This window comes from Neophocaena asiaeorientalis, unplaced genomic scaffold, assembly GCF_003031525.2.
Source record: "Neophocaena asiaeorientalis asiaeorientalis breed wild unplaced genomic scaffold, Neophocaena_asiaeorientalis_V1.1 scaffold148, whole genome shotgun sequence".
NCBI lineage: Eukaryota > Metazoa > Chordata > Mammalia > Artiodactyla > Phocoenidae > Neophocaena > Neophocaena asiaeorientalis.
In genome coordinates, this window is record NW_020174050.1 from 164,937 (window position 1) to 181,633 (window position 16,697).

Here is a 16,697-nt window from a genome sequence, read left to right on the forward strand (position 1 = left end):
AACTTTATGATTCTCTCCATTTTCACTGCTACCCTAGTCCAAGCCTCTGTCTTCTTTCCTAGACTACTATAATAGCCTCAGTAATAAAAAGTGATTTTTTCCTTTGCCCCAGCATTGGCAACTCGGACTCACAGATGACAAACAAGAATGGCTAAGTACCCTAAATTCTAAAGAGAGTTGGATACTTCCTCCAAGACTTAACAAGAAGCAACAGAACTCAACTTACTACCATCACTACCCCACCACTTCCAGGTTCAATCCTCTAGTCTTTAGAGAACTTTGGAGGGAAAAGGGGAATGCTGTCACAGAAGCTGTTGGCCTTTTGGAAATAGCACTGTTTGTGGTAAGAGACTTTCCCCCTTTTACTTTTGAGAGGGGGGCAGGACAAGGTGTTCTTTTCTCCCCAAAGTTAAGTGAGGGAGAGAATCAAGAAAATAAAGAGATCAAGAACCCTGCAAGAAGGGGAAACTGAGAAACAATATATATAATAGTTAATATTGGGCTGGCCAAAAAGTTCGTTCAGGTTTTTGTAAGATGTTATGGAAATGCCCGAACGAACTTTTTGGCCAATCGAATACAAAGGATTCTGAGTCTGACTGCTTGCGTTTACCACCCAATCCACCACTTACTATTTGTGAGACACTAGGCAAACCTTGGTCAAATCATTTAACCTCTATGTTTCAATTCCCCTCTCTATAAAATGGGGATAATAACAATACATATTTCATAGGACTGTTGTGAGGTTTAACATGTATTACTACATAGAAAGAAGTTAAAACAGATCTTGGCATATGCTAAGTGCTAAATAGGTACCAGTGATTATTATCATCATCATAACAATTATCACCAACATTATGTTGGTCATGCCTTGTTGAGTTGCAGATGCAAACTCAACTTGGGGCTATCAGTTGCAATGAAGTTTAAGGAAAACATTCCTGGGAGAGCTTCACATATCCCCTTGGGTTGCAGGCATGTAGAAACATAGAAACTGATATGGGCTCCTGCTATATGACCCTTATAAGGTATGAATGAAAATATCCAACAAATCTGTATTAGTAATCAGAACAGTAGGATACTGGCATGAAAACAGACACACAGACAAATGGAACAGAATTGAGAACCCCAAAATAAATCCACACATATATGGTCAACTAATATTTGACAAGAGAGACAATAATAATCAGTGGAGAAAGGACAGTCTCTTCTGGATATTCACATGCAAAATAATGAAACTGGACCTCTACCTTACACCACTCACAAAAATTAATTTGAAATGGATTAAGGACCTAAACATAAGACCTAAAACCATAAAACTCTTAGAAGAAAACAGATGGGAAAAAACTCCTTGTAATTGGTCTTGACAATAATTTTTGGCTATGACACCAAAAGCACTAGCAAAAAAAGAAAAAAAATCAACAACTGGGACTACATCAAACTAAAAAGGTTCTGCACAGCAAAAGAAACAGCAAAATGAAAGTGCAACTTATGAAATGGGAGGAAATATTCGTAAACCACATATCTGATAAAAGATTAATATATAAAATAAATAAGGAACTCATACAACTAAATAGCAAAAAAAAAATCTGATTTTAAAATGGGCAGAGGATTTGAATAGACATTTCTCCAAAGAAGTTATATAAATCACCAATAAGTACATGAAAAGGTGCTCAACATCACTAATCATCTGGGAAATGCAAATCAAAACCACAATGAGATATAACATCATACTTGTTGAAATGACTTATCAAAAAGACAAAAGACAACAAATACTGGTGAGGATGTGGAGAAAAGGGAAACCTGTTGTACTGTACGTGGGAATGTAAATTGATACAGTGGCTATGGAAAATATGAAGATTTTCAAATAATTAAAAATAGAACTACTCTACAACCCAGTAAGCCCACTTCTGGGTATATATCCGAAGGAAACTGAATCACTATCTCAAAGAGATATCTACACACCCATGTTCATTGCAGCATTATTCACAATAGCCAAGACGTGGAAATAACCTAAGTGTCCACACACAGACAAATAAAGAAAATGTGATATATGTATTAAACTTACACACCATTATATGCCAATTATTTCTCAATAAAGCCAAAAGGAAGAAAAAGAATATATCCAAAGTTTTTCTGACTTGGAGGGGGAGGCAAAGGACACTTGGGAAAAGTGTTAGCTTTATTTGTAATAGCCCAAAACTGGAAGCAACCTAAATGTCTATTAAAAAAACTGGATAGGGCTTCCCTGGTGGCGCAGTGGTTGAGAGTCCGCCTGTCGATGCAGGGAACACGGGTTCATGCCCCAGTCTGGGAGGACCCCACATGGCGCGGAGCGGCTGGGCCCATGAGCCATGGCCGCTGAGCCTGCACATCCACAGCCTGTGCTCTGCAACGCGAGAGGCCACAACAGTGAGAGGCCCGCCTACCGCAAAAAAAAAAAAAACTGGATAAACAAATTGTGGCATATCCATTACTCAGCAATAAAAGTGAATGAACTGTTGCGATACACAACAACGTGGATGAATCTCAAAATAATTGTTCTGTGCGAAAGTAGCCAGAAAAATTATCAAAAAGAGTGCATACTGTATGATCCCATATATTTTGTATATTTAAAATATTTAAATATATTATAAAATATATAATCATATATTTTTAAAGATTGTTTAAAAATATATTTTAATGTATGACTATATTAAATTTTATATTAAGTGTTACATATAAAATACATAATGTTTTAATATAAATAATTCTAGAAAATGCAAACAAATCTATAGTGATAGAAAGCAGATCAGTGATTGCCTGGGAAGGTAGGGACAGGGAGAAAAGGGAGGGAGAGTAGGATTACAAGGGTGCATGAGGAAACTCTTAGGGAGGATGGATATGTTCACTATCTTGATGTAGTTATGAATTCAGGAGTGCACATATAAGTCAAAATTTATCATATTGTATGGTTAAATGTGTACAGTTCATTGTATACCAATTACGTCTCAATAAAGCTGTTAAAAACATTCACATCTTCAGAATTCATTTTTTAAGCATGATGTTAGGTTTTCCTTGAATGTCCTTTATCAAGTTGAGTAAGTTCCCTTCTGTTCCCAGTTTGCTGAGAGTTTCTTTTTTTTAATCAGTAATGGATATTGTATTTTTTCAAATGCTTTTTCTCTGTCTACTGGATGACCATATGATTTTCCTTTTTTAGTTTGTTAATATGGTAAATTACATTGATTTTAAACGTTAAACTAACCTTGCATTCCTGGGATAAACCCCACTTAATCATGATGTAATATCCTTCTTATAAATTGATAGATTCAACTTACTAAAATTTTGCTTAGAATTTCTCCATATATGTTCATAATGGATATTGGTTTGAAATGTTCTTTTCTTGTAATGTCTTTGCCTGGTTTTATCAGGATAATGCAGGCCCAATAGACTAAGTTTAAAAGTATTTCCTCCTCCCCAATTTTCTGGAAGAGTGTAGAATTAGTATTATTTTTTTCTTTAAATGTTTGGCAGATTTCACCAGTGAAGCCATGGCCTAGAAATTCTTTCAAGAAAGCAAGCTGGGGCAATTGCAGAGATCTCCTCATCTGTTTTCTGTTTCTCAGAGATCACTGTCCTTTGCTGCCTAATTTACAATGTCTTAAAAATCATTATTTCATAGATTTTGTCAGTTGTTCCAGGCAGGAGGGCAAATCTGGTCTCTATCATTCCATCTTGTTTGAATTAGATGCCAGAGGCTTGAAATTAACAAAAAGCAACACTACAACATTTTTCAATAAATACTACTTAAGATTATAGTATCTCTTTTTTAGCAGCTATGTTACTGTTGGCTTCTATTTGGCTTCTATCAGTTATACAGTCAACTAAACTTCTCTTTTAAAAATAAGTGTTTCCATAAAGTATGAGATAAAAGTTTTTAGACTGAACTAGAGGTTTTTTTTAATAGACTACTTTTTACAACAGTTTCACAGCAAATAAACCAAACATTTAATAATGGAAAATTACCAAAATTATTGAATCTTTTTAAAACCTTGTCAAGGTAAGGCAAAGAAAAATTTAATTACGGTAATTGAAAGCAATGATTGGGAGGAATAAATGGTCTCATGTTTATTACTCATTAAACTATTTTCTGCTCTAAACTCTTCTCTACATCCAGTCTTACCCCCATAACTCATTGTCCGCTCAGCAGTGATCTTTTCAAAAGGTAAATGAGATCATATCTGACTTAAAACCCTCTACTGGCTTCTTATTACACTTAGAATAAATTCAAACTCATTATCTTGCTTGATTTCCCACAACTCTCCCTTTCATTCATCATTTTCCAGCAGCTACTTCTGTGCAGGGCCTTTGTACTTTATAGTCCCTCTGCATGAAACACTTTCCATATCCTTGCATGGTTGGCCCCTCATCATCATTGAAGTCTCAAGTCAAATGTCATTGCCTCAGAGACAATTTCTCTGATTGCTAATCATCTTAACTACCAGTCACTGTCATATTACTCTATTTTATTTTCCTCATAGTATTTATCATTGTTCAAATATCTTATTTTGTTTACTTAGTATCTGTCTCCTCCTCATTAGAATAAAAGCTCCTTGAGAATTGCATTGTCTTGTTGCTCACTTCTGTTTCCAAGAACGAAGCACAGGACTGCCTAAAATATATTATTGAATAAAGGATGAATGGAGAACATCTTTACAAGGCATTGAAAACTGTGTCTAATTTTAAGTCCTCTAATACTATTCATCTCTTTTTTGGACAGGCTCCATAGTGTCAATGTCACTTTTTAAAGTGTAATGTCCAGATATGTATACAACTGTCCAAGTGTTATTTGACGAAGTACAAAACACAGCAGGAATATAACATTTTTCAATAAATGATACTTAAGATTATAGTATCTCTTTTTTGACAACTGTGTTACTCTATTGGCTTCTATTACACGTCAGTCAACTAAAATCTTCTTTCAAAAAATAAGTGTTTCTAGTCTTTTCTCTTGTCCGCCATCCTATGTGCGGTTGGATTTGCTCCTCGCCATGTCTTCTCACAAGACTTTCAGGATCAAACGATTCCTGGCCAAAAAACAAAAGCAGAATCGTCCCATTCCCCAGTGGATTCAAATAAAAACTGGTAATAAAATCAGGTACAACTCTAAGAGAAGACATTGGAGAAGAACCAAGCTGGGTCTATAAGGAGCCTCACATATGAAGTGGCCCACACTTATGCTATCAAGGTCAACTGTATGTTACCGCATCAGAACATCATTAGTGTCTGGAACAGCTGCCTGTGTTTGATGCTCTCTCCTCTTTTCTTGATCTTTCCTCACCACTGCTCACTGTGTAGCTCAGTAATAAATATGTGAAACTTTTGTTGGAAAAAAAATAATAAGTGTTTCTATAAAGTAATAACTTCCTCATACTTGAACAGTTGGGATTTGGGTGTGAGATTTAGCATTGGTCCCTAAGTTTTCTCTTACTAAACTCAGACCAACATTACAACCTATTAGATTCTTTTTGAGTCCAGATTTTGAAACCTGGCACATTAGTTATTTCTCTTAGCTCCACAGCATCTACAAACTTAATATACATGCCATCAGAATCCTCATTTAAGTCGGTAATAAAAATGTACAGTGGGGCTTCCCTGGTGGTGCAGTGGTTGAGAGTCCGCCTGCTAATGCAGGGGGCACGTGTTCGTGCCCCGGTCCGGGAAGATCCCACATGCCGCGGAGCGGCTGGGCCCGTGAGCCATGGCCGCTGAGCCTGCGCGTCCGGAGCCTGTGCTCCACAACGGGAGAGGCCACAACAGTGAGAGGCCCGCGTACCGCAAAAAAAATTAAAAAAAAAAAAAAAATGTACAGTGGCATAGTGCTGAAGATAGACTTCTATGGCATACATCTAAAGTCCCACCTCCAAGCTAACAACAATTCATTAATAAGCACATTTTGGGTATAGTAGTTCATTTCAAGTTAACCCATACTATCAAGTTAATACCATACTATCACACAGACTGTAATTCTCCATTTCATCCATAAGGAGAACATGAATACTTACCATAAGTAATCAATCTCTCCTTAGCCTCTATCTTTAATACCATGTGATTTCTCTCCTTGAAAGTCTTCCATAATATAAAAGGATCCTTGATATCCTGGCAGTTTTCCAGTTAAACACTTAAAAGGATGATATCTTTTAATAGCCTTCTTGGCTTTAAATCCAAGAAGTAGCTCAACACTCTTGATTTTCCTTCGAATGGATTAAATTCTACATTTAGTATTAACAATTCACTGCTCCAATTTGCCCTTGAACTTTATATGAAAAACTGGTTTTGGTAGTAAATAGTATTGCCCAAATCAGCTCCAAAAAAACAACTTCTAAAATATGTTACAGAGTCATCAGAAACAAAGCCTTTACACCTTCTCTCTATATACTATATATCTATTTTCTATACCTTTGAGACACTAGACAATACAAAAGTAATTTTTGAATTAACATAGGAAAATAAACTGAGGGAAGATCATATTAGCACTGGAGGAAAGATCCAAGAATCATTAACTGCAAAAATGATCTCCAAGAGAAGCAAGATAAAGTGGAAAATTCTGGGGACTTCCCTGGTGGTCCAGTGGTAAAGCATCCACCTTCCAACGCAGGGGATGCAGGTTCCATCCCTGGTCGGGGAACTAAGATCCCACGCGCCGTGGGACAACTAAGCCCACACCTCACAGCTACTGAGCTCCCACTCCTCAACGAGAGAACCCGTGTGCCTCAACAAAGATCCCGCGTGCTGCAACCAGACGCAGCCAAAAAAAAAGTGGAAAATTCGTTGTGTATTTATAAATAGTATAATAAATATATAATTGTTACCAATTAATTTTAAACATCCTAGAAGCCCCAAAACATCCTATAGTCATTCAAAGTTCCACAAATCCATTGTACGTAAAGTTACTCACAAAGATTAAAGAGGGAGTTTTTCTATGACAAATGCAAGCTAAAGCCCTTGATCTACTGGTAATCTATTTCTCCCCTGGAAGAGGAGATCCTTCCTGGCTGGGTTGGTCTGGACTTCCCAAAACACCTGTGGAGCACTCTCCTTCCAATTCCACAAAAGCAAATATAACTTATTGAGAATCATTATCAAAAAAATTTTAAAGATATGCTTAATAATGGTAAGAAGTAAACAAGCAATTACAATTGATTTGTAATGTTTTATTTCTTGAATCAAGTAGTAGTATATGGGTGTTTGTTGTATTATCCTTTACAACTTATATATTCATAATAAATTAAAGATAATTGAGTCAGTATCAAAGAAAGACCAATTAGCACTCCAAACAGTGCATGCCTATCCCTTCCCTTTCAGAATCTTAACCCTGGATCTATTTTGTAGATTAAGAATTAAATGATGGCCTCACATTTTGCATATCATTACAGGTTAAGCAAATGCTTAGAATTAAGGGCAGAATTAAGAATACTAAACTTTATTTCCAAAATTAATTTCTAATCTTTAAAAGTCTATATAAATGCATTTTAATGATTATACATTTATGCAAACTATTTTGTGTTCCTCTTTGTCACTTGTATATTTTATATACCAATTTCCAAAAATTGATATAGAACACATGTTAACCTTTGAAGTAGTTATGTAATATTCCATAATGTCAATATACTATGGTTTGTCACAAAGTCTCTACTACCCCATTTGGGGTTATTTCATTTACTATTATAGGCATACGTCAGAGATATTGCAGGTTTGGTCCCAGACCACTGCAATAAAGTGAATATTCCAATAAAGTGAGTCATATGAATGTTTTGGTTTCCCAGTGCATATAAAAGTTATGTTTATACTATACTTTAGTCTATTTAGTGTGCAATAACATTATGTCTTAAAAAAAAAAAAGTACTAACCTTAATTTAAAAGTACTTTAGGGACTTCCTGGTGGTCCAGTGGTTAAGATGAGCATGGGTTCAATCCCTGGTCAGGGAACTAAGATCCCACATGCCATGTGGTGCAGCCAGAAAAAAATTTTTTTTAAAAGTACTTTATGCTAAAAAAAAAAAACTAAACATCATTTGAGCCTTCAGCAAGTTGTAATTTTGCTGGTGGAGAGTTTGAAATAGTCAAAGAATTATCAAAATGTGACACAAAGACATAAAATGAGCAAACACTGTTGGCACCAATAGACTTGCTCAAATGCAGGGTTACCACAAACCTTTAATTTGTAGAAAACACAAGCAAAGTGTAACAAAACAGGGTATGCCTATATATCAAAAATTACTTTTCAAAAAATGTATGTTGCCAACCTAATATGTATTTAATATGTTGTATCCTTGGTGCTAAGATACAGCTGACCATGACTAACCTGTCCCTGCCTTCCCAGAGATTATACTCTAGTGGAGAAGACAGATGAGAAAAATAAAACAATCACAGTTTGCAATAAATGCAATGAATCAGATAAACAAAGTACAGTCTGCCCTCCACATCCACAGGTTCCACATCCGCAATCCACAGACCCATTTTATATAAATCCCATTTCATATAAGGGACTTGAGCATCCACAGATTTTGGTATCCCCAGGGGGTCCTGGAACCAATCCCCCACGGATACCAGAGGACAACTGTAGTGTGACAGAGAGCATCTGGGGTAGGGTTGATGTAGCCTACTTTAGAAGACATACTCTGGAAAGGGCTCTCTGAAGAGGTAACATCTAAGCTGAAATAGGAGCAAGTGAGAAGCCTGAACTAGCTTTCTATGCTGCTATAACAAATTATCATAAATTGAGTGGCTTAGAACAACACAAATGAATTACCTCACAGTTCTTTAAGTCAGAAGTCTGGGTAAACTAATTCCTCTGCTCTGATTTCACAATGCGGAAACCTAGGTGTCAGCCAGCCTGAGTCTTATCTTGAGGCTCTGGTAGAGAATCTACTGACAAGTTCATTCAAGTTGTTGGTTGAATTCAGTCCCTTGCACTTTTAAAGGTGAGGTCCCCATTCCCTTGCCTGCTCTCAGCTGAAGTTTGTTCTCAGCTTCTAGATGCTGACAACACTCCCTGACTAGTGGCCCCCTTGATCTTCAAAGTTAGCAACAGTGGGTCAAGTCCTTCTCAAGCTTCAAATGTCTCTAACCTGGGCTTTTGCCATATCTCTCCTGCTTCCAGCTAGGGAAAGTTCTCTGCTTTTAGGGACTCATGTGATTCCACTGGGCCCAGCCAGATAATTGAGGATAATCTCCCCATTGTAAGGCCAATACCTTTAATCACATTTGAAAGTCTCTTTTACTATGTAATGGGTAACAGATTCCAGGTGCTAGGGACTAGGGCATGAACATTTTTGAGGGGACATTATTCTGCCTTCCACAGACTCAGACAAACACTATCCCAAGAAGAAAGGAAACAGCAAGTATAAGGCCTAAGATAGGAAAGAGCTTGGCCTGCCCAGGACAATAGCAAAAAACAAACAAACAAAAAGAACCCTGGAGCTACAGCAAAATGATGAAGGGGAAAACCATAGTAATGACGCCATGCACTTCTTTATATTGATAAGAGTAACTTTTTTTCCATTTAAATTGTACAAGTTTAGAATCTATTTTGAATTTTTCAATCAATCTTGGTCATTCTAAAGCTAACAGTAGAGCATTAAGCCTCATAACTTCTAGTCTCTTTCACTTCCCACAAAACCAAAAGTCATCAATAGTATTTTTTTCACATCTGTATGGAGAAATTTCTTCTAACTGACATTTTTTAACCCTAAACATTTTGGTTCTTGCATACAGAATTTCTTCAAGTATTGATCTGCCTCCAATCACGGCATATGTAAAATTTATATGTAGATATCAGGAGGCAAAAACTAAATTTAAAAAGAATTCAAACTATGAGAAAGAAATTTCATCCTCAACTCTTTTAAAAATTAAAACAAACAAAAAACTGAATTATCTTTCTTTCCCAATGGCTTTCCACATAGACTTTCAGGGTAGTGTTTTGTGGTTAAATGTTTATAAGGAGAATTGCACCTGTGTTGTAGTCTGTTTTTAAATAAACTTGCACCTGCAGTGGCTTTTCATAGAATTGCTATTTGGGATACTACATATTAGTCATTTGACCATTATACAGAGCTCTTCCCTCTCACCACACTACCTTCTAGGCTGGTCCTAATTTACAAACAGCCTATCTCCAAAAATTCATTTGAAAAACAACGGTTTAGGTTTCATGATAATTTTTGAGACACAATAATAAACAAGGTTTCCAGGAAACCCCTCACACAACAAAATACTCCTTCCAATCCATTAACTCCAGTGGTCTGGTCCCTTGCTGCTTTAAGGCAATTCTAATTTATTTTCAAGGGAGGCCTCTGCTCTAGTCAAATATGTCTGCTTTCCTTTTCCTATATATGATTTGCTAACTCCTGTTTCAGAATCATTTTTACTCTGTTATTTCCTCACCATAAATTTCGTTTTACTTCCTGCCAATTTTTGTCAAAAATCCTAAAATTTTTTAAACGTATTTTAGTAAGTCTTCCCTGCTTCATGTCATCCCATTCTGTTCACTCCATTACTCTGTTTCTTCATTGCTAATAAATTCATCTTATATCTCTTTATATCATTTTACACAAGTTGGCATATTACTTTCCATTTTTATCACTCTTCTTCATATGTGTACAATTTATCTCATACTAAATTAACACTTTCTAGGGACTTCCCTGGTGGTGCAGTGGTTAAGACTCTGTGTTCCCAATGCAGGGCGTCCGGGTTCAATCCCTGGTCAGGGAACTAGATCCCACATGCATGCTGCAACTAAGAGTTCGCAGGCCACAACTAAGGAGCCCACATGCCGTAAGTAAGGAGCCAGCAAGCTGCAACTAAGACCCAGTGCAACCAAATAAAAAAATAAATATTTTAAAAATAAATTAACACTTTCTAATAAAAACAAAAATAAACAAATGGGACCTAATGAAACTTCAAAGCTTTTGCACAGCAAAGGAAACCATAAACAAGATGAAAAGACAACCCTGAGAATGGGAGAAAATATTTGCAAACAAAGCAACTGACAAAGGATTAATCTCCAAAATATACAAGCAGCTCATGCAGCTCAATATCAAAAAAACAAACAATCCAATCCAAAAATGGGCAGAAGACCTAAATAGACATTTCTCCAAAGAAGATATACAGATTGCCAACAAACACATAAAAGGATGCTCAACATCACTAATCATTAGAGAAATGAAAATCAAAACTACAATGAGGTATCACCTTACACCGGTCAGAATGGCCACCATCAAAAAATCTACAAACAATAAATGCTGGAGAGGGTGGGGAGAAAAGGGAACCCTCTTGTACTGCTGGTGGGAATGTAAATTGATACAGCCACTATAGAGAACAGTATGAAGGTTCCTTTAAAAACTAAAAAATAGAACTACCATATGACCCAGCAATCCCACTCCTGGCATATACCCTGAGAAAACCACAATTCAAAAAGAGTCATTTACCAAAGAAGACATACAGGTGGCCAAGAAGCACATGGAAAGCTGCTCAACATCACTAATTATTAGAGAAATGGAAATCAAAACTACAATGAGGTATCACCTCACACCAGTTAGAATGGGCATCATCAGAAAATCTACAAACAACAAATGCTGGAGAGGGAGGGATTGACATATATACATTAATATGTATAAAATGGATAACTAATAAGAACATGCTGTACAAAAAAATAAATTAAATAAAATTCAAAAAAAATTTTTTTTAAAAAGAGTCATGTACCACAATGTTCATTGCAGCACTATTTACAATAGCCAGGGTATGCAAGCAACCTAAGTGTCCACTGACAGATAAATGGATAAAGAAGATGTGGCACATATATATACAATGGAATATTACTTAGCCATAGAAAGAAAGAAACGAAATTGAGTTATTTGTAATGAGGTGGATGGACCTAGAGTCTGTCATACAGAGTGAAGTAAGTCAGAAAGAGAAAAACAAATACCATATGCTGACACATACATATGGAATCTAAAAATAAAACAGTTCTGATGAACCTAGGGGCAGGACAGGAATAAAGACGCAGACGTAGAGAATGGACTTGGGAATGGGAGAGGGGGAAGGGTAAGCGGGGAAGAAGTGAGAGAGTGGCATGGACATATATACACTATCAAATGTAAAACAGATAGCTAGCGGGAAGCAGCTGCATAGCACAGGGAGATCAGCTCGGTGCTTTGTGACCACCTAGAAGGGTGGGATAGGGAGGGTGGGAGGGAGACACAAGAGGGAGGGGAGGGCTTCCCTGGTGGCGCAGTGGTTGAGAGTCCGCCTGCCGATGCAGGGAACGCGGGTTCGTGCCCCGGTCCAGGAAGATCCCACATGCCGCGCAGCGGCTGGGCCCGTGAGCCATGGCCGCTGAGCCTGCGCGTCCGGAGCCTGTGCTCCGCAACGGGAGAGGCATAGCTGATTCACTTTGTTATACAGCAGAAACTAACACACATTGTAAAGCAATTATACTCCAATAAAGATGTTAAAAAAAAGTAAAAATAAACAAACACTTTCTAGATGCAGAGAGGGGTTCATAAAGAGCAGTAGCAATTGGCACCCCATTAAAAAGATATAAGGAAGTACCAAAACGGAATTATAAAGACTCAGTTAGGAAAATGGTTAAGAAAATAAAATTTTTCTTGTTCCTAACTCTTTTACTCAGTTTTTACATCATATTTAAGTGCCATACTAAGTCTGTTTTCCCCAATAACAAGGAGAAAGCATAAATCCATAGTGAGGAATATCCAAAGAAATTTTTTTTAAATATCTGATGCATTCTTTCAAGACTATTATATAATTCTTTTGTATTTCTCTCACAGTTTCAAATAAGTTGCTTTGGCCCAAAATACGTGCAATAATTGATTATTCCCGGCTAATTTTTTTATAGCACCAATGTTTATTACAGCAGCAATAGGAAATTAATATAGCTATCTTTTTGGCTCATAATTTCCTCAAATAATTGGAGGCAACCACATATTTTTATTTTAAAAATTTAAAAATAAATTTATGATACTGAAATAAAGTTGCCATTATAGCAAATGTGTATATGTGGTCTGCAAGACCAATGCTGCTTACCTGGCCCTTAATTCAAATGATCATTCATTCATTTTTTCTTTCTCTCAAGTATCTATTGGCATCAACTCTATGTGGCAGGGATACAAGTGAACAAAATAGGTAAGACCCTTGATCACATGGGTTTACATGATGACAAGTACAAAGTGCGATAGGAGCACAGATGTTGGGAGAGAGGTAGGCAGGGTCAAGGAAAGGTTCCCAGAGGAAGCAATATCTACGCTGAGATTGAAAGATGAGTAGAAGTAGGGCAAAAATGGGAGGACTATGGTCTAGGAATAAATAAAACATTGACAATTTGGAGTTGAGAGAAAACATGACTATTGAAGGAAATGAAAGTTCAGTACGGCAGTATGAGTCCAGAGACCATATATTTCATATGTTTCAACACACTTACCCTTAAGCACCTACTACAGTGCTGGGTGCTGTGCAAAATTAAAATAGTTTACATGGATGTAAACTTAGCATTATTGTATGATATGGTTGTAGAGTAATGATTTTGTATAGATAACTATATTATACTTGATTATTAAATATCTTCATTCAATTCAGCTCTTTAGCAACATGAAACAATTTTCAAATATAACATCACAATATTATCAGTGATTTATACTTATATGAAAGGAAACAAGTAATGTGTTCACTGTTACTTTAAATATTGCATAATAGAACATTAATTGTACAGTTAGTAATCACAACGTGAAGTAATGCTCTGATACGGCAATCAGTGTAAACAAAAATAAGTTGAAGTAAACAAAGTAATTTATAGTGAATAAACAATTTTACCAAAATCATAGAAGAAAAAAAAAACACAGAATAAATCTGCCCAAAAATAATCAATGAAGGAACAATAGATCAATCTCTGAATGATATCCTCTAATTATACTTTATGACTATATTTGCCTGTACTCTGAACAAATCTACTCAATTCGTGCTTTCCCAGGCCCTAAAATAAAACTGGAGAGATGCAATATGGCTGATGCCTCCTGATTCTTCTATTTTTCTGCCATTATATTGGCTGAAATTGATACCATATCTCTGAGTAATCTTAGTCTATAAATCTGAGGGTTCAAGTTTTTTCAGTACGTATTGAAACAGAAATGCATATGTCTCTGGGCATAAGTTTTTCATTGTGATAAAATGTAGACTAAGAGACAGTATAATAAAATAGTTTAAAAAAATAACTTCAGATTGAGACAGACTTGGGTTTAACAACCAGTTATATAACCTCAGGCAAATTACTTCACATCTCTGAGCCTCATCTGTGAAAAGAGGATAATAATGGTACCCTCATCATAGATATATTGTGAGAATTAAATATGATAATATACTTAAGACACCTAGTAGAGTGCCTGATATGTAATTAGTATCTCCCCAAATATTCAATGTTATTGACAACAGCAAGTGGAGAAAGCCCAGACAGGGACTAAAACTTTTGAACATGATAAAAATGTAAGATGAGCACACATGAAAGCTTTATTCAGATGTATTTTTTGTTATTGTTGTTTTTAGTAATTTTTCATGGCTTAGTTTTACAGGGTAAGTTTAGAGGTCTTAAACTTGAATAGGTTTAAAATTACATTCTTTATTGCATGTAGCTCATTTATTAATCCAAACCTTTTAAATTTCACACTTGATGATAGTCTTATAACTGTAGTGGCAGGCAGGTAGTATATCCCTTCTGTTCGACTAATTTATGCACGCTAGCTACTTACGTAAAAACAACTCCAAACCATATTTTGTTTTTTAGTTAAATAGCAAATATAGTCTCATGTTCCAGCTAAATGTGGAAGACACCCAAATCTCTTGCTCTAGTTCATATTCTACCCCCAAGCTTCAGAACCATATATCCTACTGTCTAGAAGAGATTAGACACTTAAACCCCTTCACAGACACCTCAAAGGCACAATGTCCAAAACTTATTTTTCTGTTTCCTCACCCCTGCTAACCTCTTTCCTCCTGAGTTTTCTTAGTGGAGGGTACCATCATCCACTCAGTTGTCCAAGAAAACCTGTGAGTCACTTTAACTCCTCACCTCCTCATCCTTAATCAGACACTGAGTCCTGTAATACCATCTCTTAAATAGCTGTTAATCTGTGTACTTCTTATATTTTTGTTTCCAGGGCCCTAGTTTAGACACTAAAATTCTTCACCTAGATGACTGTAACAGTCTCACACTAACTTCCTCTCTATAATCTTACCTCTTCCCGTCAATCCTCTAATCTTGTCCTGTTTAAAACCCCCAGATGGTTCCCCTTTGCTCCTAGCATAAAGTCTAAGTTATCTCTTAATATCAAAAATAGATATAGATCAGTCACATTTTCAGACTCATTAAAATTTTAAGTTATTTTTACTAACTTCTAATACCTTATTGAAATTTAAGAGAACTCAATTTAACTCTCATTATTTGATTAGCTATTTATCGGTACTTACTATGTAACTGTATCAGATATTATAAAGGTTACAGAGATGAATGGTGATATATCTGGCAGAAAATATAGAACAAGTACATAAATAGCCTCAACACAATGGAGAAAATGTTTTAAAATCCCAAAACAGGACCTACATACACATTTTTCCAAAGAATTCATACAGATGGCCAACAGGCATATGAAAGGATTCTCAACATCGCTAATTATTAGAGAAATGCAAATCAAAACCACAATTAGGTGTCACCTCACACTAGTCAGAATGGCTACCATCAAACAGTTTACAAATAAATGCTGGAGAGGGTGTGAAGAAAAGGGAACACTGTAGGTAGGAATGTAAATTGGGGTAGCCACCATGGAAAACAGTATGGAGGTTCCTAAAAAAACTAAAAATAGAGCTACCATTTGATCCAGCAATCCCACTCGTGTGTATATACCCAGAAAAGATGAACACTCTAATTTGAAAAGATACATGCACCCCAATGTTCATACCAGCACTACTTAACAATAGCCAAGACACGGAAACAACCCAAGTGCCCATCAGCAGACAACTGGCTTAAGAAGATGTGGTGTGTGGTGTGGTGTGGTGTGTGTGTATAGACACACCCACAGTGGAATATTATGCAGCCATAAAAAAGAATGAAATATTCCCATTTGCAGCAACATGGATGGACCTAGAGAATGTTACACGTAGTGAAGTGAGTCAGACAGAGACATACAAATACTATATGACATCACTTGTATGTAGAATCTAAAAAATAATACAAATGAATCTACATACAAAACAGAAACAGACTCACAGACATAGAAAGCAAGCTTATGGTTACCAATGGGGAGAGGGAGAGAGGGACAAATTAGTAGTATGGGATTAACAGATACAAACGACTATAAATAAAAGAGATAAGCAATAAGGATTTACTGCATGGTACAGGGAATTATATTCAATATCTTGTACTAACATATAATGGAATATAATCTGAAAAAAATAACTGAATCACTTTGCTGTATACATGAAACTAACACAATAATGTAAGTCAACTATACTTCCATTAAAAAAAAAAAATCCTAACATAGTAAGAGTTAAAGGGCTATTAGATGCCAAAGGAAGGAAGCATATCAGAGAATACAGCCTTGAGAAGATATGATTTTAGCTGGGCCTTGAAGGCCACCTAAGAATTGAGATGTGGGGCAGCA

At 36.2% G+C, this 16,697-nt stretch overlaps 1 protein-coding gene and 1 pseudogene across 1 annotated transcript in view; one reads left to right on the forward strand and one right to left on the reverse strand.

The window, feature by feature from the left end:
• Positions 1-16,697, reverse strand: part of JCHAIN (joining chain of multimeric IgA and IgM) — a 34,960-nt gene that overhangs the window by 12,149 nt on the left and 6,114 nt on the right. The window lies entirely within an intron of this gene.
• LOC112405595 (60S ribosomal protein L39 pseudogene) lies at positions 5,028-5,183 on the forward strand (annotated as a pseudogene).